Source organism: Mus musculus, chromosome 9 (assembly GCF_000001635.26).
Source record: "Mus musculus strain C57BL/6J chromosome 9, GRCm38.p6 C57BL/6J".
In the NCBI taxonomy this organism is placed as follows: Eukaryota; Metazoa; Chordata; class Mammalia; order Rodentia; family Muridae; genus Mus; species Mus musculus.
Window position 1 is genome coordinate 23,089,141 of NC_000075.6, and position 27,106 is coordinate 23,116,246.

The following is a 27,106-nucleotide window of genomic DNA, read 5'->3' on the forward strand; positions in this document are numbered from 1 at the left end:
TTTGTCAGTGCTGTGTCTTCCCACGTAGGAACACTGTGTCTTCCCATGTCCCTCTGTCAGATATTGTTTGTCTTCCTGCAGGACTTGTGTGTTTCCTTCACTGTTTTCCCAAAGGTTTTGTATTACTATGGCTATGGCTGGGATTTGATGTTACATGAATATGTGTGTGCTGTGGTTGCTTTTAAAAGGGGAAGAAAGCCCTAAAATTGGAGAGTGGGCAGGAGCACTATTCCGGTGTTTCTGCCTGTATCACTTCACAGATATGTGCTTACAGATTGCAGGAACTGAAGATCATGGAAGTGACAGGTAAGCAAACAGATCATTAGTCATCAAAATGAAAGTGGGTCTGTATCAGTTGGTTCCCCAAACTCAGTAGCTCATTAACCTTGCTTACATATGGGCTTATTGGCTATGGTTCAGCTCATTATGTCTGGCCTTGGCTGGAGTTCTATGTGTTCAACTATAACTGGATTTGTGATGAGTTTTCTTACGTTACACTTCTATTGTGCCTAAGATGATAGGAGCCAGGAGGGATTTATAACCTCTTAAACCCTGGATTATATAACTCTGACTTCTGGCTTACATGTCATTGGTTATGGCCACTCACGTGGCTGAACTCAAAGGACACTTTGATGACTAGCACCGTGTTTCCAAGAATGTCAATCGATGCACAGGTAGAACAGGGCTGAATATAGGGGAAATTTGAACAAGACAGAGAAGGTTATGCATCTGACAGCAGAGTGTAGATCTGTGAACCTTGCCAGGACAAAGCAGCAATAAGGGAAGCTCCTGTCATGACTCCCAGCTCTCCTTCAGTCTCTTTAAATATGGGTGAAGTTTGGGGGCTGCTATGTGTTTCAGGAAATATGTAAAAAAATAGAATCTGCATGTTTCCTCGCTAGTGCCGGCCGCCAACTGGTGCACAGGGCTCCCGGCTCCCGCTGGACCATCTCACTCTGCAAAACCCTACTAGCCATCTCTCCGGTGGAGGGTTCCAGTTCATCTAGCTTCCACGCAATGCCCCACACACCCCACAATCAGCCATCTCAACCCCTAATTACCTGGTAGAAACATGACTCTTCAAGCTTAGTTATCTAATCAGATTTATATAACAATAAGATCACAATTTATAAGATGCCAATACAGTAATTTCAAGGCCAGTTGGTAATGAAAAAAGCTTTACCCCAATTATTCTAACCTTGTGAAAAATTAGCTACTTGTGGTAAAAAAAAATTAAAATTAAACAATCCCAGTCTCACTATATTTCTTTCCTTTTTCTACTGTATAGATTTAATCCTTAGTATAAATAATTCTTCTCTTATTGTGCTGTTTGAAACCACACTGGATCAGGATCTTCTTCCTCTTCCTCTGCCTCCATGTTGGCTTCTCCCCCTTCTAACCCTCCTGCTACCTCTCTGTCTCGCTCCTCCCTTTTCCTGGTCCAATCACAGGCCTGCCACTGGCCTAATGTGATTGTACAGGGAAAATCCTGCAACAGCCATATAGGGAGCTGAGACAGTTTGCCTGACATTCTTTGTGTTGCAGACTTGACGGCAGTACCACCAGGCAGGGTCCAGCTGGTCCTCAGGGGCTCTGGTTTGCCAGTATTCCCCATATCACATCCAGGTTTCATAAATCACGTCTGCTGACCTTTGGCCTAGTACCAGATGCAAGGCTAAAGTACATAAGTGGACTGCTTACAAGGTCACATAAGGTCTAGTTTCTACAAAAACAAATTTGTATGCCTCTCATTGTGGTTCTGCTTCTCCAGTTGTCCCTTCCCTGATGTAGATGAGGAGGTACGGGCTGTTGTGATGAGGCCAAAATAAGAGAAGAGGAATGGAGCTGGTCATTCATTGTATGAGGATATGATATTCTCATGAGGATGGAAGAAGGCAAGCAGACATTTCCTGAATGCTTTTTATACTTATGGCAAATGGGGTTATGGTTTGCTTTTGGGACATAGCAAGTTTAATAATTACTGACTCCTGTGATGGAGACCCAAGACTCATCTCCACTGGGTGACCCTTTAGCACAAACTCACTGACCCAATGGGAGGGGTCATCACTGCTTCATTATGAATGAATTTTTATAAGTAACATCTCTTCTCAATCAATGGACTCCAATTCTCCTCCAAAAAAAATATGTGATAATTAAATTTCTAAGCTCTAAATCCCAACCTGCTCGCTTCAGGGAATATTTGATAAGGTAACAGAGTAAAAAAGTTAAACAATCTGAGTCTCACTATATTTCTTTCCTTTTTTTACTATATAGGTTTGAGCCTTACTATAAATAATTTCTTCTTTTATTTGCCGTCTACCACCCTGGATTCTCGGTTTCTGAGTGACCCAAGCTGTGGGCTTAAGTAACACTTTAAATGTGAATTGCCTAAGAGGTCTTTTGTGTCTTTATTTTTTCTTAAAACATCTTTGGCCTGCTTGGCCAGGGACACTGGCTTTGGAGCTTTGGGGGAGATAAGACTATTCAGTGTTTCCCTGAAGGAGGACTAAAGACAACCTCTTGGCCACATCGTCCTATTTGCTTTGTGTCATTTTGAGCCTTTTGACAGCTCTGATCTCATTTTTCTTTTAAAAGAAAAGAGAGAGAGGGGGGGGGTATCAATTTCAAGGTCTAAGGTTGTTAGGATTTAGAATGTCTGATTTTTAAAATAGTGAGATTTAATCTTAAATCAAGAGATGAGATATAAGCAGGGCTTTTAGGTTCCTTTCCATAGGAGACTCTTGTGACTGGTATTTATTATGGTAGTGCTTTGTTATTATAAACTTTCAATGAATAATATTTCGAAGAATTACCACACAGCAAGGCACACTTTGTAGCCCCATTTTGGGGGGAGGGTTGACCTCAACGAACAGAGAAGTATGATTGTCTCCTGGCTATGCATGCCTTATGAAGACGGCATTACCTTTGTTTTTTAACGGCTTGTAGAATATTTTCATTGTAGGTGAAGCATCAGACACATTTTTATTCAAAGGGAGAGAATCAAAATGAAGCTTATGTCTGCCACATGTTCTAAATAGGACTGGGTGGCCTTGCCCTCTGAGTTGGGGGTTAATGTGTCCCCAAGTGCCTTGTGGGCTCCAGGGCACCCTGCTTTCGTGTCTGACCCATGATCTCCATGGCAAGAAGGAATCCTTATTTGGACATAGTGATCAGTCAATTTGAACAAGGTTTGCTAATGCCTTCACACTTGAGAAAGAGAGTGGAGAAAACATGATTATTAATTATTTAATACAGAGGACCAGTGTGCTAGTTCAGAAATGCCATTCATTCTGTAGCAGAAAGGACAGTGGCGTGAATTTTGCAAGAAATTGAAGCTCCGGTCAGATTTGCTAAATTCACCCAGAACAAGGCACACATCCATCTCTAGGCATAACCTCAGGGATGAGTAGACTGGTTTAGCCAAGGTGTATGTATGAAGATGGAGCAAATGGTGATGGAGGGAAGAAACTGACTCTCTCCACAAAGACAAATGATGCCTGGGGACTAGTTAGGTTTGAGTGATGAGGGAAAGCAATTGCCTCAGGCAGAGCATTGGTCAGGAATGATGGCTGCGCCATCATGTTGATGGTTCATACCGGGGTTGGGAGGTAGTTCTGAATATGAAGCTCCTTTGCTGTTGTTCATGTATTTTTATTATTCATTATTTCCCCCCAAGTATCTGAAAAAAAAAAATACTAGGGCTGCCTAAGGATGAGATCTGGAACTGGACCTAACTGCTAAATAGTAAACAACTTTACCATAAGGTGTGATCCAAAACCAGGTCCCAAGGTCCATGTAGACTAAGCCTTAGATGTATCAACTCAGATTAGCTCACAGATCTGATGCCTTCACCTTCAGGGTTGGGGGTAGCCTCTGCCAAAGGCACAAATGTGGGTGAATTACCTATATCATGTCTCTCTTTCAAGTTTGGCCAAAATTGATGTAATTGATCTCACTAGCTGGGATGGTAGCTTCTTTCCTCACGTTGAAGCCTTCAACTTAGACAAGTATCAGTTTCTTTCCCAAGCAGATTATGGCCATGAGCCTGGTGCAGGCTTATAGAGAAGGGAACTCTTCTACGAGTCCTTTCAACAACCCCTCAAGGTCTAAGAAGAAACTTGCAGGGTGTTTGTGAGGATTAGATGACATCACAGACATAAAACACTTTGTAAACTCCAAGGGTTCTTCCATTTGGTTGTTATTATCCCAGACATGGATTCAGCTCTGTTTAGTCATAAAATTTATCTGGAGAAAATACTGGAGTAGGGTTTTTCTTTCCCTAAAAGGGGTCTGTTCTTTAGAAGTTTCCAGGAATGTTTCATAAGTGTAATAGGGTGGTTTGCTGTGGTGCCCGGAGTCCTAGGGCCACTGATGGAGTTCCTGAATGTCCAGAGGCTCTGAGAATAAAGCCAGAGGTACCATGTATAGCTTTGCTGACTGCCACCTGCATGGGTCAATGTAGGATGTGTATCATTTTTCTTCTACTGTGTAATAGATTACTCCCAAAGTCTAGCAGTAAAAATAACATAAAATTTGATTTGGGGCAGGACGGGGTTCTTGGGGCAGTACCTTGAGGTCTTTCACAAGTCAGCAGGAGCTGAAGTCTCATCTTGAAGGCTCAAGCAAGATCTCACTCAAGCTCTGTCAGATGGTGGCAGAATTCAGTTCCTTGATTCCTAACAAGTGAAGGCCCCTTTTAACTCCTCCTTTAATTACTTGGACCTCTCCAGGGGACAGGTCATAACATAGACCCTGAATTCAGAGCGAATAAAAGACAGCACAAGACAGGGCATTCTAAACAAAACCTTACCCAACTGCAACAAGAAGATCTCCCCATACCTGTCCTGAAACTTCAGTTAGGCTTACAACTCTCTCAAGGTACTGATGTTGAGCTATGAACTTGGTCTGCACAATCTGGTTGTAGAAAGAATCCAGGTGCCTGTTTAGTCAGAAGCCCTCTTCTCCTTCATGTTTCTTTTGAGCAATTTTTTAATCCTCTGGCTCCTACACTTGGCCATAAAGCTCTACTACTTGCTGAATGCAAACAGAAGCCAGTTCTGTGCTGAAGAGTCTCTCTATTGAAATGGTTCCTGGATAGCATTTCCTTTCATGGTTTTTGTTTGTGTGTTTCTATTGTTTCTCTGACAGTCACATTAGTTAGGAAATAACATCTTGACATTTTTGTCATATTTTGTCTAGAATCAAGTCACAACGTGTGGTGTACACTCGTGGGGAAGAGGTTGAGCAGGGACAGGATATGAGGGAGGCAGAGACATTTAGAGCCATGTCAGAGGCTGTGTTCCACAGGTGGCATAGCACCCCATCTTGGAGGCAAGCTTGCAGTCCCTAGACCACTGCTATGCTATATCAAACTCATTTGGCTTCCACTGACAGTTCATACATATATCATCCTGGATTCCTCTGTGCCCTATTGTCCCTGGTTCCTGAAAGGAAGGTCAAGAATGAACCTAGCTAGAAATCTTAAAAGCCACATTGTGATTGCTGAGCTTAGATTTGTTACTTTACAATAAAATTAATCCAGACTTGCAAGGACACAAGTGTGCTTTCCCCTCAAACAGGTAAACAGTATTGCAGTAGAAAATCCCATTTCCTACCTGGTTATCCCAAATTGGTATTGTTGAACTTCAAAAATCAACGCTCCAAAGCCTGGCATTTCAGCAGTGCTGAGGCTTCAGATCCAACATAAATAAGTTCTGTCTGCCCTTTGCTCTCCTGACTCCTAGCTTTATTCTCTTCCAAAGTGATTCAACCGAGATCAGAATGCCCCTACCAAATGCATGTTTGCGAGTCTGGAATCCATCTCCCCAAAGCCAACTGAAACCTAGAAGTATTAGTCTAACCTTCTTGGGCCTTTGTATATGGGTGCTGGAAACAAAGAAAGAATCTTGCCTAACTTGTCTTATAGACACAAGACCTTCATCCCCATGGTCCTTGTCCCATACTTAGAAGGAAATGATGCTGCACAGAGAAGCTAAGAAGAGTGTGAGTAGACAGGCCTTTCCTTTCTTTCTGTTGACTAGAGGTTCTCGACCTTCCCAGTGCTGAGTTCACTTAATACAGTCCCTCATGTTGTGATGACTCCAGATATAACGTTATTTCCACTGCTACTTCATAACTGTAGTTTTGCATATATATGTATACATATACTTGTGTATATATGTATACATATATATGTTATGCACAGTATCTAATATGTGACCCTATGGGGGCTGGGACTCATTGGTTGAGAATTACTGCCTTAGACTCTGTGATCTAGTCAGTTTTAGCACTACTAACCACTCCTCTCTAATACTAAGCATAGCAGTAGAAAACTTCTGGTTCTTTGGGTCTTGCTCAAAGCCACTTCCAACACATAAAAGTTTCATTAAATAAGTATATTATGTTGTTTTTTTCTTGTTAACTTATCTTATTTTAGAAGTTCTGTTTATGACCCTAAAGATAAGTAAGGAAAGATATTTCTACGCTATCTTCTTCTAGGTGAGCTTGTAGGATGAACCACACTGTAGTGGTTTGAATAGCTATAGACCCCATCCAATCATATATTTGGATGCTTGACCCATGGAGAATGCCACTATTAGAAGTGGCCTTGTTGGAGGTAGTGTGTTACTGTGGGTGTAGGCTTTGAGGTCTCCTGTGCTCAAAGCTGTGCCCAACAAGGAATCCAATCTCCTCCTAGCTGCCTTAGGATCAGGATATAGAACTCGTAGCCCCTTCTCCTGAACAATGTCTGCCTGCACACTGTCATGCTTCCCACTATGATGATAATGGACCAACCCCAGTTAAGCTTTCGTCTGTGTAAGCGTTGCCTTGGGAACTGCAACCCTATAGATGGAACAACAATATGAACTAACCAGTACCCCAGAGCTCTTGTCTCTAGCTGCATATGTATCAAAAGATGGCCTAGTCGGCCATCACTGGAAAGAGAGGCCCATTGGTCATGCAAACTTTATATGTCCCAGTACAGGGGAACGACAGGGCCAAAAAGTGAGAGTGGGTGGGTAGGGGAGTTGGAGGCAGGGTATGGGGGACTTTGGGGATAGCATTGGAAATGTAAATAAGGAAAATACCTAATAAAAATATTAAAAAAGAAAAAAAAAGAGTTGCCTTGGTCATGGTGTCCCTTCACAGCAATGGAGACCCCGACTAAGATACACACCAAGGCCATGGAGCGAAGTAACATCACTATTGAACCTTTAATCTCTGAGGAACTGGAATGATCCATTGTTTACATAACATCTAAGCAATCCTTTCCAACAACACTGAATATTTCTTTTTGGGGGCTTGTAAAACCATGGAAAATAAATATGAAAATGTTTTTTAAGATGCCTCCTGTTCTGAAGGCAAGCACAATTTTTCATTTTGTTTATCTAAATATTTCAGGATCATTATCTGGCTGCCCCATTTGGATGAAGCCTTGAAGAGATGTTAACCCATGGGCTTTGTTAAGAGTCACTTAGGAAAAGCACTCAGGCTCCAAATCCAGCTTTTAAAATGCCAAGTGTAAAGTGGTCTTTGCTGTTGTCTGTGTTGTTTTCATTAAAGTTTTGTGTAAACATAGATGAACAGTGACCAGGGTGCTTTCTGCTGGAAGTTGTTTGTTGGTGGAGATTGGGGTTTTTAGTTTGATTTTTGTTGTTGTTGCTGTTTTGTTTCGTTTTTATCTGCAGGATCTGTAAAATGTAGAGTCTGAATACTGATCTATCTTGGCCTGAAAGAGGGCGAGTCCTTCCCTCAGTATCTCATAGTCCAGTAAGAGACACTGTAGTGCTAATGGTGGGTGAGTGCTTAGGCCAGTCCATGGCTTCCCACACCAACTATGACAGTCCCACTTCCCAGAGTCCTCACAACTGTTGAAAGAGGGCTCTCTGCATTCAGACCCACGGCCTGCTCATGTGGGCCTGGCGAGAGCCACAGAGGCCTTGACCCACTAGCTGCTTTTCTGGTCTCCCTAAGTTGACCCACTGTCTGCCTTCAGAGGCATGATGGATTGGTTTGAACAGAACCATCGCATTCCCAAACTGAAAGGTTCCTTTTTACGTTTGGGAACAACTTGAAACCACTGGAGAAAATCATGTTCCAATTACGTATAAACTCCTTTACCACAAGGTATAAAGGAAGCCATAATTCGGGGGCTTATGTTTGATTGAATTCATCTGTTTCCATTTTGTAAATAGAGAGGAGGGAGGGTCCATGGTGGTAGACAGTTGATATAAGGCAGCTTCTATTCCTGGGGAGAAGAAAGGGTGGCCCTGTCGCTTCACAACCTCAGAGCCAGGCTCCTTAGGTGCAAAGAATCACAAGAGAGCCTACACCAGAAAGAAAAGCTCAGCCTCGTGCAGGGAAGACTCTTCCAGTACCATAGACTAAAAGAGAAGAGACTGAGTTTTGTCCGTCACATAGCCAAGAACAACAGCCTCGCACTGGGGAATACCCCTACCCCCATCCAGGACAGAGTTACACTGATGGGTCTGTGTTTGCCAGCAGCTGACAAGCTAGACTTTCCTCCTAACATCCCTAAGTGTGTTGGTACTAATTTGGTGAAAAACGAGATGCATTGTTAAAACTGGCTTTCCTTTCCTGCTCGGCAGCTTGACATTACAGGACATTGAAACCTCAAATTGCTTCGTAGAAACATGCCTAAGGGTGACTGCACTGTTTGGGGGGCTGGGAGGACCCAGTAAGGTACAAAATAAAGGTCTTTTCCCTATCATTCCTGTCTCCCATGAAAGAAAGAGTGGCTTGTTAATGTGCACAGTGGGTTAGCTGATGTCCCTGTCCTACTATGTGCCTCTGGTGAATACTGGCTTCTCTGGTTGCAATTCAGAAAAACGTGGGTCATGAAACAGCTTTTTCACTCAGTTGATAGCAGGAACATTGGCTGTGTGTGGGCTCTCATCCCTGAATCTATAGATGGGACACCTAACTTCACTGGGTTGTGTGTTATGCAAAGTATTTGAGACTTATGTAGCATTGTAACATAGTAAGAGTGAACCTGGCCCTGTTATTTCTGTTCAGGACCCATCTTCCCCAGAAATGTCTGGCTTCTACATTTTCAGATCCACATTGTAGATCCATATTGATTCCTTATTGTATACTAAGGGAACAGCCATATCATGTGTTATGTTGGTGACTGTGATAACTGCCATTCTGGATCACTTTGTGTTCCTCTTAAATCATGTCTCTTGTAAATTGTTAAAACATGAGCATATATTTCGCAGATGAAAATGAATGGCTACTGTGGTGTCACTGTTCTTTCATTAGGCCAGCATCTGATTATCTAAGAATTAGATGTGCAAATACTAGGTTTCATGCATGCTGCAGCTCTGTGATGGTCAGCTTCCTGTTTCTATAGCAACTATGCCAGCTCATCAACTTATAAAGGGAGAAGGTTTGTTTGAGGTCACAGCTTTGGAACTTCTGTCCTCTAGGTCTTTGGCTGTAGGCGGCAGGTCATAGAGGCAGCACACAGAAGAGCAAAACATTCATTCCCCTCGACCCTTTTGAGGGATGCCTTCAGGATCTCCCAGTAGACTTCATCTTTTAACATCCGCACCAGCCTCTAATAGAATTAAGATAAAAAAAAAAACAAAACACTTCTCACGTGGGATTTTGGAGGGCAGTCCAGATCCAAATGATAGCAAGACACTCCTTCCCTTCCTTCATGCCCTCTCCAGTCCATTCTTAATTTGCTTCTAGATATATTGGTTGTCCCGAGGTTTGCATTGGATTGTCCCAATTTTTTTTTTTTTCTGGTACCTGATCATTATTCATGCTTTACTCAAAAAAAGGATGTAGGAGGACTGGGCGACTTCCCCGAGGTTATCCCTCGAGGTAATGGGAGTGGCCTTTGATCACAGACATTGAGAACTCTGACATTTCTTACCAGGTGTTTCTTTATTCAGCTAGGAAAAAGTTCAAGTCCAAGCCAAGCCAAATGGCATAGCACAAATCAGACAATGAAAAGATTCCCTTGGGCATGTGTGTTGGAAGAAGGAGCAAAGCCTGTGGGTCAGACACAAGTGCACTCACAACACCCAAACAGGACTGCTCTCCTGTTATTATTATTATTATTTGTTTTTTTTTTTTTTGAGATAGGGTTTCTCTTTATAGCCCTGGCTGTCCTGGAACTCACTCTGTAGTCCAGGCTGGCCTTGAACTCAGAAATCCACCTGCCTCTGCCTCCTAAGTTCTGGGATTAAAGGTGTGCGCCATCACGCCCGGCCTTTATCTCCTGTTATTGTGCTAAAACTAGAATACATTCTAGGAATGCTCAGAAGGAAGCAACTCCCAATTTCTCAGATATAATTTTACTTTGTTTTAAATCATCATCATCATCATCACCATCATCACCATCCTCATCATCATCCTCATCATTGAGAACTTACTATGATAGAATTTCTTGGAAGGAGTTCCTTTTCACACTTTAGAATTGATACTTAAAAGTCAGACTCTCCTCTGTGACATGTATATTTGGTAGTTATCAAGACTTGTTCCCAGATGATTGCTTCTCCCATTCCTCTGGAGTCTTACCATAGAGTTTTTGATAATGATTTGTGTTCAGCCATAATCTGACATCTTTCTCATTCCTTGTGTCAGGCACTAAAATCTCCCAGGTTTTCCTCAACACTCAGGACTTACTGGCTCTGTTTTGCTTTGGGGATTTGCACCTCTAAGAACACAAGGAACCTTCTGGGTTTCCTTGGCGATCTGGATATGATTATTTTCTCAGTGGGCAATGTCTTAGACTTTGATGCCCAGCTCTCTTGTCCGTATTTTGTAAGAAGCAGTCCTGAGTCTGTGAGGCAGAGCTTGCCTTTTGGAGGCTCAGTCTCACCAGTGTTTCCAGGGTAAATTATCTCTGAGAGATGAGCATTAAAGAGGAACTAAACAGCAGGGTAATTTGGCCCTTTCCAGACGAGAATGATCTTATCAGGCTTTGGCTATCTCCTGTGCTGAGCCCAAGACATGAAACTCTGACAGTGTGTGCTTTGGATGGGGTGGAAGGCTGCTCACCCAAGCACTCTAACTCCCTTTGAGGCAGTGGACCAAGTCTTACCCTGATGTAAGCAATTTTAATTCACCGAGATTCTGCCTAATGATGCTGGCGATTTACATTGTTGTCATTCTTGAGTGTTATTATGCTTTCAAAGAGAGAGCAAGAGATCAGGCCTGTGGAGACACTTTCCTCTAAATGCCTCCTTTGAAGGGTACTGCTTACCATGTCAGAGAGAGGAATGAGACAAGAGAGGGTCTTCTGTAAGGCAGCCAGGGTCTCTGCAGCGAACTGGCTGAAGAATGGTGTGTATTGTACTCACCTGGCCGTTCTGTATCTTTTGTGAAGGGTGCTCAGAGCCTTCTGAGGAAGGCTGATGTCTGCAGGGATCTGGGGCTATCCCTGAGTTATCTGTGACCTTATCCAGAATTACTCTCCAAAACAGTATCTTCTTGATTTCACAGAAGAAGAGACTCTGCAACACTCTCAGATTCAAGGATACTGTGAAAGGAAAAAAAAATCAATGAGTTTCATGATTAATTATAGATTTAGAGGAAAATTATGGCAAGGAACAAGAAGACATAGGTTCAAACTATTACTTCAGGGTAGTCGTTAAAAGGCAAACACTACTGAAGGCAGGGGAAAGCTTCCTCTGGAAAGGTACTTAAAAATATCCAAACGTTCAGTAAGCTAAAAATATGAGCATGTGGAATAGTGCCTAGCTGTGTCCTTTCTTCAACCTCAATTGTAGGCTTCTCTGTGGCAGGTATTGGTCAGAGCTGGAGTTAACAATCCCCTGGTCTTTTTTCCTTTGGATTTTGCAAATCATCCTGTAACCAGCTCTTCCTCTTCAACTTCAAGCAAACTTATCCCCAGAGCAGCATCTCTGGAAGTATGTTACACCACACTCTTGCCCTAACCTCTCAGAGTTCAAATCCTATATAGAACACAGAATTGCTGCCTGACACTCTACTCTGTCCACTACACCTCTAAATCCCCAGCTACTGGGACCCAGATTAATAATTACCTTTTACAAGCAGGTCCTTTGTGCAATGTATCCCAAACTGTGTCTCAGTTTTAGCACTTATTGTACTGCTCTCTAATTTGTCTCTTATCTTTTCAAGTTCTATATTGAGCTTTAAGATTATAAACTAGACCTTGGTTTTGCTTATCTTGGAGTCATCCCCAAAACTAAGTTGTCTGTAAGTCTGTAGAAGGAGGAAAAGAAAGGAAGGAAGGAAGGAAGGAAGGAAGGAAGGGAGGGAGGGAGGGAGGGAGGGAGGGAGGGAGGGAGGGAGGAAGGAAGGAAGGAAGGAAGGAAGGAAGGAAGGAAGGAGGGAAGGAAGGAAGAAAGATCTGCATGGATGGGTACCTCTTCCTCAAGGATATGATGTGTCTCTGGCCATATTCTAAAGAAGCCATCAGACAGAATCCATAGAATAGGCCTTCCAATGGGTCACCCAGCCCCTCAGATGCCATAGACATTCAATGACTATACTCAGGAGCTAAAATGTTTAATTTCCCTGACCTATCAGAGCCTGATGGTTTCACTGAAACCCCACTGCTTGCACCTAGAGAAGTTAAAAAGGACTGTAGAGACTCCCTTGCTTCCATGTATTTGGGGAAGTGGGTAAATCAGTGCTGTCCCAAGTTCTGCTCCATTGTGAAATAGTGACTCCTGCCAAACTGGTGTGAGACTAGTTCTAGTGGAGTCTAAGTCTTAAGCTCTGTGGCTCCATCAGTGTACCTACTGTTCTTTTAGGTGTGTCAGACTAGAGAGATGAGAAGGACCAGACAGATGTAGCCTGATGGCCAGCTTTGAAGTCAGAATGCCCTGACTTGCTCTGGGACCAAGGGTCCTCCCACCCTGATGCCTCCCCCCCCCATACCCCCCCTCTCCGCCCGTGCACTGTTGGTACCTGGGCCAGGCCTTCCTGGGTGTAGGAGCAGTGGGTTCCCAGCACCAAAAGTATATGGAAAAATTACAGGGAGGAAAAACCATTTGCTCCTGGCACAGTGCCCAGGCAGTTAGTATGGTCCTCAGAGAGTGCTTCTTGTACCACTCATAATTAATCCAGAGAGCTCATGATCCCAGGGGAGGTTAAGGACAAATGGCGCCATGGGCTTCCAAAAGGGAGTTACTACCCATGTGTGAGAGTGACGTGGCATCTTAGAGAGACTGTGGGGAAGCCTGCCAAGGCTGTGAATGGAGCCATTTGCAGAAAGGAAATTCAAAGACCTGGGCTAGAATACAAAGTGGCACTCACAGTGGTTAACTTTTAGTGAGCAATTCTTCACTTTCTTTGCCTCTGCTTGGGCCGGTCCCATAAAGGGTGGAGGTTTTTTTGCCATCCCTCATTTGACACAAAAGGGAAAAAGAGACCAGAAACATTAGCTACTTTTTTAATGGTCACACTGTTAAGTGTGCGTCTCTCACTGAGGCGCGAGGTCCCTAGGTCAGCCCTTAATCACTGGGTCTTACCACCTGGAGCTGGATGGCTAGAGTCAGGCCACACACGTTTTCTCCTGTGACCTATGGCTACTTGTTAGAGAGAGCCCTGATTAAGAAAAAAACAAACAAACCACAAAACATAAGTATACTCCTTTTAATATCTGTAATGGTTATATGTAAAGATATTTTGAACTACACTATAAAGTACTTGGCTACTGTGATGACTATTCTTTTTTGTCAACTTGACTACACCTAGAATGAACTAAAACCTAAGCACTTGGCTACACCTGTTAGGAATTTTTCTTGACTAAATCATCAGAACTGATAGACCTACTTTTAATCTAGATGTAGGGCATAGAAGAAGGAAGTTGCTATTTTTTTTCTGCTTTCTCTCCATCTTACTGGCAAGTTTATTTCTTCACTAGCATTAGAGCCTACTTCTTCGGGATTCTGGCATAAAAATGAAGATCATCTGAGACATCAAGTCATTTAGACTGAAAAACTACTTGATTCTTAGACCTTCTTTTGGCATATGACCATAAATTAGCCTAGCTAAAGACAGACTGTAAGTCACTCTAAAAAATCCTCTATCTGTCTATCTATCTATCTATCTATCTATCTATCTATCTATCTATCTATCTATCTTCTATCAGTTATGTTCCTCTAAGGCAGTGGTTCTCAACCTTCCTAACTCTGCAACCATTTAACACAGTTCCTCATGTTGTGGTGATGCCCAAACATAAAATTATTTCATTGTTACTTTATAACTATAATTTTTGCTACCCTTATGAATTGTAATAAAAATATCTGATATGCAGGGCATCTTGTATATGACTCTCAAAGGAGTGGCAACCCACAGGTTGAGAAATGCTGCCTCAGAGAATTCTGACTAAAACAGCTATGAAGTTCTCTCCATGTGGATTTATGCAGGCAACATGAACTTGAGCCTCGTGTTTCACAGTACCTTTCTGTAGTGATGAGGAACTCCATCTTTGTTGCCAACAGCACTAGATGTATACGTTTTCAAAGGAGGCTGAAGAATTACAATTCAAATTTTATTTTATTCATTTGTACTTGAACAGTCACAGGTGGTTTATCAGTGTTATAGTGAATAACATAGGAAATGATTCCCACTGAATGATACCCTGGTGATCAATTAGTCCCTTAGTTACACGGATGAGATGATAGAAGTGCTTAGTGGACCAGAAACTTGTCAAAGGTCAGAGGTTAAGTAGGCAGGAAGTAAGTAGACTCATAACCAGAGCTGCTAAGACCCCGAAAGTCCTCATGCTAAAATGCTATGCATCCCTGGTTTAGACTAATATGTGAATAAAAGAGACTGACTGTTATTAGGCTGAAGTTTATGTGCATAAACAGCCAGTGAACTACTAGAATAGCCCTGGTTTTCAGGGTTTCCAAAGGCTAGAGGGCAAGGAGATGGCTGTGCCTGTATCTACTGGGAACCCATTGCAACTGCCCCTACTATGGGCAAGCTCTGTCCCTCCTTGATTTTGTTTCAGTCTTCTTGCTTACGGTATACACAAGGACGCCATCTTCCCACTCAATCTGTCTCCTCAAGGAACTGCCTGGCCAGGAACAGTGGTTTGTTTTTCTATAGAAAGAAAGCCTGAGGTGAGAAGAGGAGGCTGCAACCTCAGTGTTTGGCATCAAATAACTAGAACTGGGGCCCTCACACAAGCAGCCTTACTTGCCAAGGTGAAAGACACCCTGCTTTGGGATCACTTTTTGTGTATAGTGTCCACATTTCCACTGGATTCCATGCTCTCTCCTTAAATCACACCCACATGCAAAATATAATCAGGAGTTACTCACATGGAAAGACTCCATGGAAAAAATGCCTTTATATTATTTATAGCCGTAACATACATTGTTTGCTGTTTTTCGTTTTTGTAATAAAATTTAGATTAATTTGTCCTCATTTCAGTAAAATTATATTATTGGACTAGTAAAAACAAATATATTCTTAACAGTAGGAGATGAAAACACCCGTGGGAACTGCCTTTGGAGGCTCATAGTCAGTTAGCTACTTTTGTATGGGTTGGATCAGGCTGCCATATAATGTATTACTGTCAGGGCTTCAAGAACAGACTTTTTTTTTTTTTTTTTTTCACTTACGGCTCTGGGAGCTGCTAGTTTATACTTAACTTGTTAGTGTTTTGTTTCTTTTTTTTCTCTTGAGTGTGTCTCCTTGGGTCACAGATAGTGTCCTTCTCACTGCCTCACATTGTCTTCCTCTGTGTCCCTGTATGTTTTCTTATAAGATTAGCAATCATGTTGGATTAGAACTCCACCCTTATAACCTCATTTAGCTTCATTTATTTCTTCTCAGATGCGTTCTTAGACTTCCTAATGCTGTGACCCTTTAATGCAGTTCCTCAGGTTGTGACAAATCCAGACCATAAAATTATTTTCATTGCTACTTTATAACTATAAATTTGCTCCTGTTGTGAATGTAATGTAAATATTTGTGTTTTGTGATGGTCTTAGGTGACTCCCGTGACAAAAGGAGTCGTGACCCATAGGTTGAAAACTATTGCTTAAAGGTCTTGTCTCTGGACACAGTAATTTTGTGTAGAAGATTTCCAACATGATAACTTTTGTTCATTTGTTTTTAGGAGGCAGGGTCTCTCCTCTTGCCTCTGCATTTTCTAGTGCTAGATTACAGGCATATGTTAGAGTGGAGAACTACAATTTAATCTTCAACACCATCACTGTGTATTTTCTGTGTGCTAGATATTGGGGATGCAGAAAACAAGTGATGTCCAGTCCAGCCTTTAGCTGGGAGACTTATGAGTATATAAGGAAATATGACACTATATGCAATCTGTATATACAGGTCTATCAAAAGAGAGAATTTACTTTATTTGTGGGAAATACAGAGGGAAAAATACAGGGTTGATTTTCAAGACAAGGAACTGAGTTGAATTTTGAAGGAAAACCTGGCATAGACAAGAGAGTAAAGAACTGGCTATAGGGCTGGAAACACATAGCATCTTTATCATACAGATAGGATAAACCAAGGCCCTTCTGTTTTCCAGAATATTCAGCCAAAAAATATTGTCAATTTCAAAGGACTTAACTTCTATAATTAGTTATGCTTTCCTCACTATGCCATTATTTTTGTATTAAAAAAAAACTTGCATCATTTTAGTCCTGTGGTAGCCTGTCAAAGATAAACCCCTTCTCTCAGCCTGTCTCTCTCTCTTCCTTTAAGACTTGCCAGATCCCAGTTATGATTGCTACCAGGTACCTTTAGCCACCACATGTGGCATGGACCTAGGTAGCTCATCAGCATGTTCCTTCATTGCTTCCACTATCCTACCAGTCACCGATGGTCAGGGACAGACTCCTTCTCTTGGTCCATCTTCCTTCCTCTGCAACTCCTTACCCAGATCTTCACCAAGGATCTTCCTTTAGCCATCACATGTGACCCAGAGTTTCAGAGTCTTTCCAGCTGCCCAACTCAGATCCTCCAGGTACCCTATTTTGAGACCCAGGACCAGTCCACATGCTGCCAGGAAAAGTTTGTTCTAGGCTCCTTGCCAAAACTGCTGAAGACACCAAAATATAGCAGAGAAATAGAAGACCTGGGTGAATGCTGAATCCCCAAATATCAGTCAAACAGAAGAAACCAAGATTCCAGTCCTGCTAAGAACTAGTCTCCACCTGAACAGTGGAAATAGCTCAGCTGAAAGGACAAAGGCAGTTAGAACAAAAACCAGAATAACACACACACGCACACATCAAACAAAAAAACAAAAAACAAAAAGAGAAAGAAAAACACAACAAATTAACTAAATTTGCACAAATCCCAATGGAGAAATAAAAACAGCAAATAGTGCAAACACACACACACACACACACACACACACACACACACACACACACATCAACACCCAGAAGTACAAATCCAATAGTAATAGCCCCTAGTAAAAAATGGCATTGAAGAACTTACAAAGAATTCAAGAGAATGATTCAAACTATGTTCAAGCAACTCAAAGAAGACAAAACCATAGAGTTTTGCATGAAATATGGAAGCCAACCCAGGACATGAAAACAGAGTTTTTAAAGAAAATTCCAATTGAAATGATGTTGAAAATGAAGAACTCAATAAACCAACTAAAATCCTCAGTGGAAGATTTTACCAATATAATGGGTGATATCAAGCAGGAGAGAGTCAGGGCTAGAGCTGTATCTCAGTGGTTAAGAACACCTGTTGCTCTTGCACAGGACCTGCCTAAGCTCCCAGCATCCACATGGTGGTGGCTCATAATCATTCTTAACCCAGTTCCAGGAGATCCAAGTCCCTCTTATGACCTATGTGGCCACCAGGCACATATTTAGACACAGACAAAAGACTCATACGCATACAATCAAGTATAAATCCTTTAAAAATCTAAAACTACAATATCAAGGTCAATGAGAAATATATATATATATATATATATATATATATATATATATATAATTGAAAAGCTATGGGACTTTATGGAAAGACCTAATCTTCAAATTTTGGGAATAGAAGAGGGAGAATAAAATTATAGAGAAGGCAGGCACAGAAAATACCTTTAATAAAGTCATAATAGAAAATTTACTGAACTTTCAGAAAGAAATGTTTATCCAGATATAAAAGTTCTTTAGAACACCAAGTAGAGAAGGCCAGAATATAAATTCTCCATGATATACTGTAGTTGTAACATTAAAAACACAGAATAAAGAAAAATGTATTAAAATTCACATGGGAGAAAGTCCAAGACTCTTATTAAGGCAGATCTATTAAAACAACACTTGATTATTCAATAGAAACATTTAAATCAGATGGGCCTGTGCTCCACATCCTAAAAGAACATAACTGTCAATCCAGACTATTATACCTAACAAAACTATCTATAAAACTGAAGGAAAATAAGAAACTTTCTATGATAGATATATGCTAGAATACAAAGCCAGTTGTACAGAAATATTAGGAGGAATACTTCAGTCTGAAGGGAAGGATAAACACACCCAAAAGTTCACAGTTAAGAAATAAACAATGCCAGGAAAAATAACCAAACAGACCTTAGATAACATCACAAAATCAACAAAATGGTAGGAATTAGCACACTTCTTTCCATAACAACTCTGCATATTAATAGTATCAATTCCCACAATAAGGATATATATGGTAACAGACTGGATTTAATAACAGGATCCACCTTTTTGGTGCTCCTAAGAAAGATACCTATTCATCAGAAACTATCCCTTAGGGTAAAAGGGTGGAAAACAGGTATTACAAGCAAATGGAACTAAAACAAGCAGGTGTAGCTATTTCAATATCTCATAAAATAAAGTCCAAATAAAAACTAATCAGAAGTTATAAAAGAAACTTCATACTTATTAAAGGAAAATAATCCACAAATAGGATATTGCAATCCTGTACATAAATACAACAACTGCATGGTCTCCAATTTTCATAAAAGAAACATTAGATATAAAATTCATAGATTAACTCCAAAACAATGAGAGTGGAATATTTCAGTGTCCTCATTCACCAATAGAGGGGTCATCTCCAAATAAGCTAAATACCTTAAATTAAATGGCATCATAAAGCTGTAGATCTAATAGATATCTATAGGACAGATACAAGGATACACATTCTTCTCAGAAACTTGTGGAACCCCTCCAAAACTGACTGCATACTAAAGACACAGCGCAACTTACCAAAAACAGCAAATTGAAATCACAGCCTGCATTCTATCTGATCACAATTGAATAAAGCTGAATATCAATGTCAATAAAGACTATGGAAAATTCACAAGCACACAGAAACTAAACAACCCAATACTGAATGATTATTGCTACCAGTATGAAATAAAGAATAGAATTAAAATGTTCCTAGAATTGAACAAAAATGAAGGCAGTCCTAAGCAGAAAGGTTTTAGTAGTAAGTACCTATATAAAAAACTTTGAGAGACCTCAAATTAATCAATGATGAACCAAAGGCAGGGAGAGAGAGAGAGAGAGAGAGAGAGAGAGAGAGAGAGAGAGAGAGAGAGAGAAGCAAATACCCACCCTTCCACGCAAAAAAATAGATGAAAAGACATAATTAATACAAGAGCTGAAGTCAAGAAAATAGAAATTCAATATATAAAGAATGAATGAAATAAAGAGTACAAACCATGAAAAAATTAGCATGTTTGACAAACCTCTTGCCAAATTAACCCAAAGAATCCGAATTAATGGAATTAGTGACCAAAAGGGAGGCATTACAACAGACACTGAGGAATTATGAGGAGAAACCTAAATTATCTATATTCTACCAAACTGGAAAACTCTAAAATAAGTGAATATATTTATAGATTTATATTAGGGTTACCAAAGCTAAATCAAGATGAAATAAACATTTTAAATAGAGCTACAATATTCAATGAGATGCAAACAATAATTTAAAATCTCCTGACTAAATAAAAGCCTAGGGACAAATGGATTCAGTAAAGAATTCTACCAGACATTCAAAAGAGAACTAACAAGAATCCTCCTCAAATTATACTACAAAATAGAAAATTAAGGAACATTTCCAGAATCTTTTTATGAAGTCAGGATCATCATGATGTCAAAAGCTAGGCAAAGACTAACAAGAGAAAGAAAAACAAAGAAAGGAAGAAAGGAAGGAAGAAGGAAAAAAGAAAGAAAGAAAGAAAGAAAGAAAGAAAGAAAGGAAGGAAGGAAGGAAGGAAGGAAGGAAGAAAGAAAGAAAGAAAGAAAGAAAGAAAGAAAGAAAGAAAGAAAGAAAGAAAGAAAGAAAGAAAGAAAGAGAGGGGGGGGAGGAAGGAAGGAAGGAAGGAAGGAAGGAAGGAAGGAAGGAAGGAAAAGAGCAAAAGAAAGAAAACTATAATTCAGTATTTCTAATGAACAGGGATAAAAATTCTTAATAAAATACTTGCAAACCAAATTCAAGGAAGTATCAAGAAAAGTATCCACCAAGATCAAGTCAACTTCATTCCAGAGATGTAAGGATAATAGATTCTTATACTGATAATTTACAGAGAAAGAAGAATTCTGAAGGTGGAAATGTGAGCCCCATCAAGATGAGTCTGGGGTGAACCTACTTAGCTTGGGAGAGATTATTTTGCTCATAGAAGCAGAGTGGTTCAGACACCAACCTACCTTGAAGTTTCAGATTATACCAGGATTTAGAACTCAAGAGATATGGAGCTCTTTGTTGGACAATACCAAGGACTCAGTTCTTTTAGAATATATAAGGGCTTTATTAGAAGGAGAATGCCATTCATCTGGGTCTGTGATTTTAGAAGCATCAGCTTTCAGACTGTAGCTATGTTTGCTCTGATTAAGACAGACAAAGGTATAGGGTCCATCTGTAAATTGTCCAAAGTCTGGGCAACTTCATATCAGAGTTGACTGCCATTTGCCTAAATAAGTCTACCCAATCTCCTTCCTCAGGAAAGACCCTTAGAACCTCCAAGCTTCTGCTTGTATCTCATTGCCCAGTAGCTAAAGGTCCCAACAGATGAGTCTTCACTGGCTGTTACAACTAGTTCTGCTGTTCATTCTTGGGAGTCTGTACCAAACGCCAAAAGCGATTCTCAGAAGTATTTAGCTAACTGGCAATGTGTCCCCCCCCCCCCATTTTTTTAACTGTCAGACTTTGAATTAACCATCCCCTGTGACTCTCAGAGCATCTTTTAGGTCTTGCCTTCCCCTGTGACTTACAGAGCAATCTTTGGGTCTAGCCACCTCCAGTTTCTTTTGTCTTGACACCTTGCTTCCAGGATGCCACAGTGTCACCTCATCTTTCTGTTAAATTCTTCACTATTTTCCTTTGTGTTCACTTGTAGCTTACAGTGACATCTCCTCTAGTGTCCCTGTGATTTCTTCTCCTTTTATTTTGGGCCATCTTTTCATCACTTTTCAGCTCTGGGAATATGATCCTTGGGCCAGTCAAGGCCTTTCTCCTGGGCTTCAGCATTGGGGTCATCTACCTTCGTTGATGACTACAATTAACTCAAACTTAAATTGTCCAGCACATCCAATTTTACCATTTTCCATAGATAGCATCTTCTTGGATTTTCTACAGTTAATAGAGTTGTTTTCTTACAGATCTCCCAAGCTAAGGCCCTAATGATATCTTGACTTCAACTTTCCTAATAAGTCAGTTTCCCAAATACGTCTGATTTCTCCACCATCATTCCTCCTACACATTTCACCCCTTGTTTGCACAAGGTCAGCAGGAAGAGGTATTTTAGGCTTTACAGTCACACTGTCTTTGCTACCACAACCAAACACTGCTCCTGTAGCATGAAAGCAGCCACAGACAGGGTGTACTTGGAGAAAGTCTGTTTGTGACCAAAGAAAACTTCGTAAAATCAGCCTTCTGGTTTGACCTGTGGGCCATTGCTTTCCATCTTCTCCTTCAGGCCATTGTTGTTTCTGCATGGATAATTTTGTCAGTCTAGGAACCCAGCTCCCATCTAGTTTCTTCATCATTACTTTCATCTCTACGTCCAAAAATTCATATTTGTTACTAACGTGTCTTCCTAAAATGCAAGCCTGGGTAGACGCATCAAACACTAAGATTTTCATTAATGCATCTTTGAACATGTCACCTAACCGTGCTCAGCAACCTCCTCTAACTATACTCTCTAGCTCACAATGCTCTGCCTCCACCTAGTATTTAGGCCTGTCAATCCCACAGGCACACCCTAAAGGCATCTCTCCTACGAAGATCTTCATATGTCCATTTCCAATGCAGAACTCTTCCCCCTCTCTAATACAGGCTTAAGTAATAGCAGATCCATCCCAGGGTTGTCTGTAATTAGGATCTGTCTCACATCGCAGCTATGTCTGCCTTCTCCTGTCTCCCTCTTTCAACCAAAAGCTCATTAGAAGGCAGAAAGTGACTCTCTTCAAAGTTTCTTTTATTCCTCAACATATTACTCTGTTCAAGTAAACGAGTTGCCTTGCTTATAGAGTCTCTAATTTCACTTGCAAAGGAAGCCCGTATATAATTTATAAATGCCCAACCCTTGCCATCTGGAACAAAAGCAGGTCTGCTTCAACCGCCGCTCTCAGATGCCACTGGGACGGGTCCCTTTAGCCTCAGCTTCCTCTTTCCACTAGTTTAGAAAGCATGTTTACTGAGTCTGTGGGGTTTTTAAAATTAAATTATTGCGTTTAAAAAAAATGGAAAAGGTATTGAAGCCCAGCCTAGGTGAAGCTATGCTTCTTTAAAAAAAAAAATAATAAAAGGGAAAAAATGCAAACTGAAAGAAAATGAAGTCTTGTGTGTGGTTCATATTGAACCTTTTAGTAGATGTGAGGTTAAGAAATGAATCAGACCAAACTATAGGCTGCCATATTAGTGGTATCCCATTGACATGAACCAAAATAAATAGAAAAAAAATTAAAGGTGTATCTGGCTCAAGCCTTTTTTTTAGTAAGGGAATTATGTATAGCTATTCAAGTTTAAATAATAAAATTATAATAACACTTAAAATTTCACCCCTCAGCTCCACTAGACATATGTTTCAAGTATTCAGTAGCTATGTGTGGCTAGTGGCTGCCATACTGTAGAGTGCAGACTTAGACTACTCCCATCATCTGTAAGAACGAATTGGATAGTGTCACTGTTTAGTCCTCAAAGCAAAGCGCCTTGTCACTTAGAGTGGTGTCCAGAAATGTATGGGAATTCTTAGAAAAGGTGAAGACCAATTATTCTGATGAAAAGCTCTGGTCAAACATAACAGAATGGTTTCACAGAGTTGAAGTCTGTTGGGATCTGGCTAATCCCACTGTGAAAGTGGAGCTAGCCAGACCTGAATACATCAGCTCTTAGTCTCAATTGTGCTTGTGAGATGGAGTATTTGCAGACATCTTTCAAAATGTCAAACTGAATAAGGAAGATTACATGTATAAGGCTATGCGGAATGTTATAATGGCAAACACTGTTTGGTAAAACCCCCATTTCAATGAACTATGTTACGGAACAGTATCAGTGTACCCCCTCCCCATCCTAGTACGGTGTGTTTGTGCAGAGATTGGAAGCCATAGCTTTTCAAAACATATTAGGAAAAAAGTGCAAAGAGTATGTATTTAAAAGAAAACAATAGGCTAGATATCCACCTCCTTGTGTTGGACTAAACCTGGAGAATGCAAGCTAGACACCTCACTCCTGGTCTCTCCAGCTTAGGAAAGTGATTTTTCTTCTCTCTTACTTTCCCGAACTGTCTTCACAACCCCTGGTGCTCTATATCTCAGAAGAAAGTGTTTTGTTTGTATTTATGTCACAGTAGAGAGCTTGCAACCAGAGATAGCCTTATCTGACTGACCAGCAGGGGAATGACCAAGTGAATCATGCTAGCAACTGAGATCACCAATGCACAAGACAAGGAGGGGAAGGGAGGGAGGGAGGGAGGGGAGGGGGAATACCAGAAAGCATGGGGTTGTATTCCCTAGCCTCACAGCCCAGTACTCACCTTTCCACTCGGCAGAAACAAAAGACTTATTACATTTTGAAAGAAGAGAATAATGCTTGTCTTATTCACATATTAATATGATTTATTTAAAAACCCTGATCCCACAGCCTCAGAGTGACTTACAATTCTGTTTATCTCTTGGACGACTGACAATGGCTGTTCAGATTTCCCCCTCCGGCCTTGTGAATGATCCTTGTTTTGGAGCTTAGTGCTTACTCCAGTCACTACCCTATACATTACATAGAAACGTGGAAGCCTTGATTGCTGACTTAGACCAATTTAATTCAAAATGGAGAGAAAAAGCCCCCAGCTTAATGGAAATTCCTATGGATGGCCACCCAAATTTGCTGGAACCCCGAAAACCTGATTAGTCACTTTGAAAAAATAGCATTGATTACTTATAATTATCAAAAGAAATTCAGCTTAAAAATTCTTTCCCCAGGTTAAATAGCAAATCAATCCTAACTGAAATATAAATTTCTAAATTATCAACATTTCCACAGGCAAGAATTTTTACTTCAGTGTGTAGTTGAAATTTTGGAAGCAGTTTTCTCAAAGGCCCTTGGATGGATTAGATACTTCCAAAATCTCCAACCCTCTGCTTTTTACATACACATTTCTTAAAAAAAAAAAAAAATGTGGTTGCTAGCAAAGTTTTCCTTCAGAAGTTCTGTTTCTCATTTGTCCCTTTGGTTTTTTCTATGGGACCTATAAGTAGGACCCAGCACCAATTTATGTCACTCCTCAAGCCACAGGTCCTATAAGAATTGGACACCAGACCATGCATTCCCAGGGGTGCTCTGTGGGCACTCCAGATTCAGCAAGTCTAGACTTGAGTTTGTTTTCTTCCTGCCTAAAGTCCACATCCTCTGACTGTAATCCTTACCTGAGGATGATTTAGGGATTTTCTTCCTTTTGTAAGCCAGCAGTTCTTGAAGGTTTCATCAGCTCCATTGTGAGAATGTTATCGGTTCCTCTTCAGAAATTCCTGTTCAGTTTCAGCTTCCCCTGCAGGACCCGAAGGGCCAAACCTTCGTTCAGCTGGTGAGGCCACAGCCTCTCTGTGTACCAACATCCCTTTCTGGGCTCCTTTGGGATAATCTTCATGGAAAACAGACACATTGGTAATATTTTTCTGTGGATTCCTGCCTCTCACACAGCCTAAGTTGTTTTTACATTGTTAACTGGTAAAAAAACAACTCCCTAAGAAAGATGGCCCTTCCAAGCTCTAGTTGAGGGACCCCTCAGAGGTGATGATTCAGCCCTACAGGACTTCCAGTTTCTTTGAAAGAAAGATGCTTTTAGGATAGCCACCTCTATTCAGACATGCTTCTCAGAAAACTCTTTTCAGTGCATCAGTACCTAGCCATTTGTAACTAAGCCTAGGACTCCATTGGCTTGTTAGTGACTTTTCATTTTTTTCAGTGCTTTTCACATTGAATCATTGTGCACTAAAGTGTGTGACACTCATTAGAGCTCTTCCTGCAAATGTTTCTCGATCTTCCCCAATCTCCATGTAAGGTAGCGCTGATCTTAGTCTCCTGCGATGGAAGGGGGTCAATGATTTGAAAGCAGAAGTGATGAGCATCTAGGGTGGACCACTTTTGTCTCAGCAGCACTATAGTTTCCTAAGGCCATAAGTATTTGACTATTGTTGAATGAGAACATACAGAAATGAGGTATCCATTATCAGTGAAATAAAGAGGAAGCCATGAATAAGAACAGTGGTTCCATATCTGTTAAAAATAATGGACACATAAAGAATGTTCTCAAAGGGTTCAAAGATGATAACGGTGAGGACTGTAATGTTTTGTATCCTGGCTGTAAACCTTATATTGCAAGGGGAGGGATGTTTGCTAGAGAAGCTGTGTCTGAATGACCTCTGTGGTTTATAGAGCCCTGCTGCTTGGATGTGGGTGCTGTAAGAGACAGTACTGCAGACCCTGAGCTTGGCCCAGTTGGGCAAACCCTTACATGGTCTGGAAGACTGTGAAGTCCCTGTAGGCTGTTTCACAGAAGTTAAAGAATTTTCTGTTTTGAAGCAAATTAAGTCCAGGGGTGACAAATGACATGAGGCTGCCCTTGTGCCAGCTGTGTACGTCTTTGTGAGTCACTAGACCTCAGTCAAGGGCGACAGACACACAAACTAATCATTCTTAGTCGGGGCTGCTTCCCGTCTCTCTGCAGAGACCAACCTTGGGAAATGGTGGTGAGTGGAAAGAAGAAAGAACCTTTGCAGGCTTATCTAGCTGGGGAAGGCTTCAAGGCGATCTCTGGAGAAGCCAGAGAAAAGTAAAATGTAGTCCAATCAACCAAGATAAGATAGGAATGAGCAAAGTGGAAAACACAGATCCTGAAGACAGACTCCTTGAATGAGTCATGAGTATTATCATTATCATTATTATTATTATTAGTTAGTATTAGTATTTGTGATTGAACACATGTAGCTTGTGGTTTTCCACAATTATAGCTGAGGCAAGGGACTCCAAAGCCTTTACTATCTATGAGTTGTCTCTCAATGTGACCTTTAAGGAAGAGGAAGGGAGCACAAACAGATCCCACCCCGACATCAGAGCCACCTGGCTGTTGAGCTCCCCAGAGCTACCACCCGCTGCTGGATGATGCCTCAGATAAGACGTTCTACCTCACCGCATCTCAGCTTCCTCATCTCCAAAATGTGCTTCCTCTGCCAGAGAGTCACAAAGGTTCACAAGCTAACAAGTGCACAGTGGACTCGTACTCAGTACAAACTGAACTCTCAATGGGCTGGGGGATAGTCACTTTTGATAGATGTAGTAAGACATCCTCTGCTTAAGAATTCTGGCCTTGGGGCTGGAGAGATGGCTCAGCGGTTAAGAGCATTGACTGCTCTTCCAGAGGTCCTGAGTTCAATTCCCAGCAACCACATTGTGGCTCACAACCATCTGTAATAGAATTCAGTGCCCTCTTCTGGTGTGTCTGTAAACATCTACAGTGTACTCATATAATTAAATAAACAAACAAACAAACAAATAGATAGCGAGATAAACAAACAAACAAACCATTCTGTCCTGCTTCCTAAAAGGAATGAGACAGAAATATTTTTACAACGTGGAGGGGACAAAGAGTGGAGCATCAGAGGAGACAGATCATTTTCCTGGGCTTTTA

At 41.0% G+C, this 27,106-nt stretch overlaps 1 long non-coding RNA gene across 2 annotated transcripts in view; it reads left to right on the plus strand.

The window, feature by feature from the left end:
• Positions 1 to 27,106, plus strand: part of Gm36743 — a 151,173-nt gene that overhangs the window by 92,707 nt on the left and 31,360 nt on the right. The window lies entirely within an intron of this gene.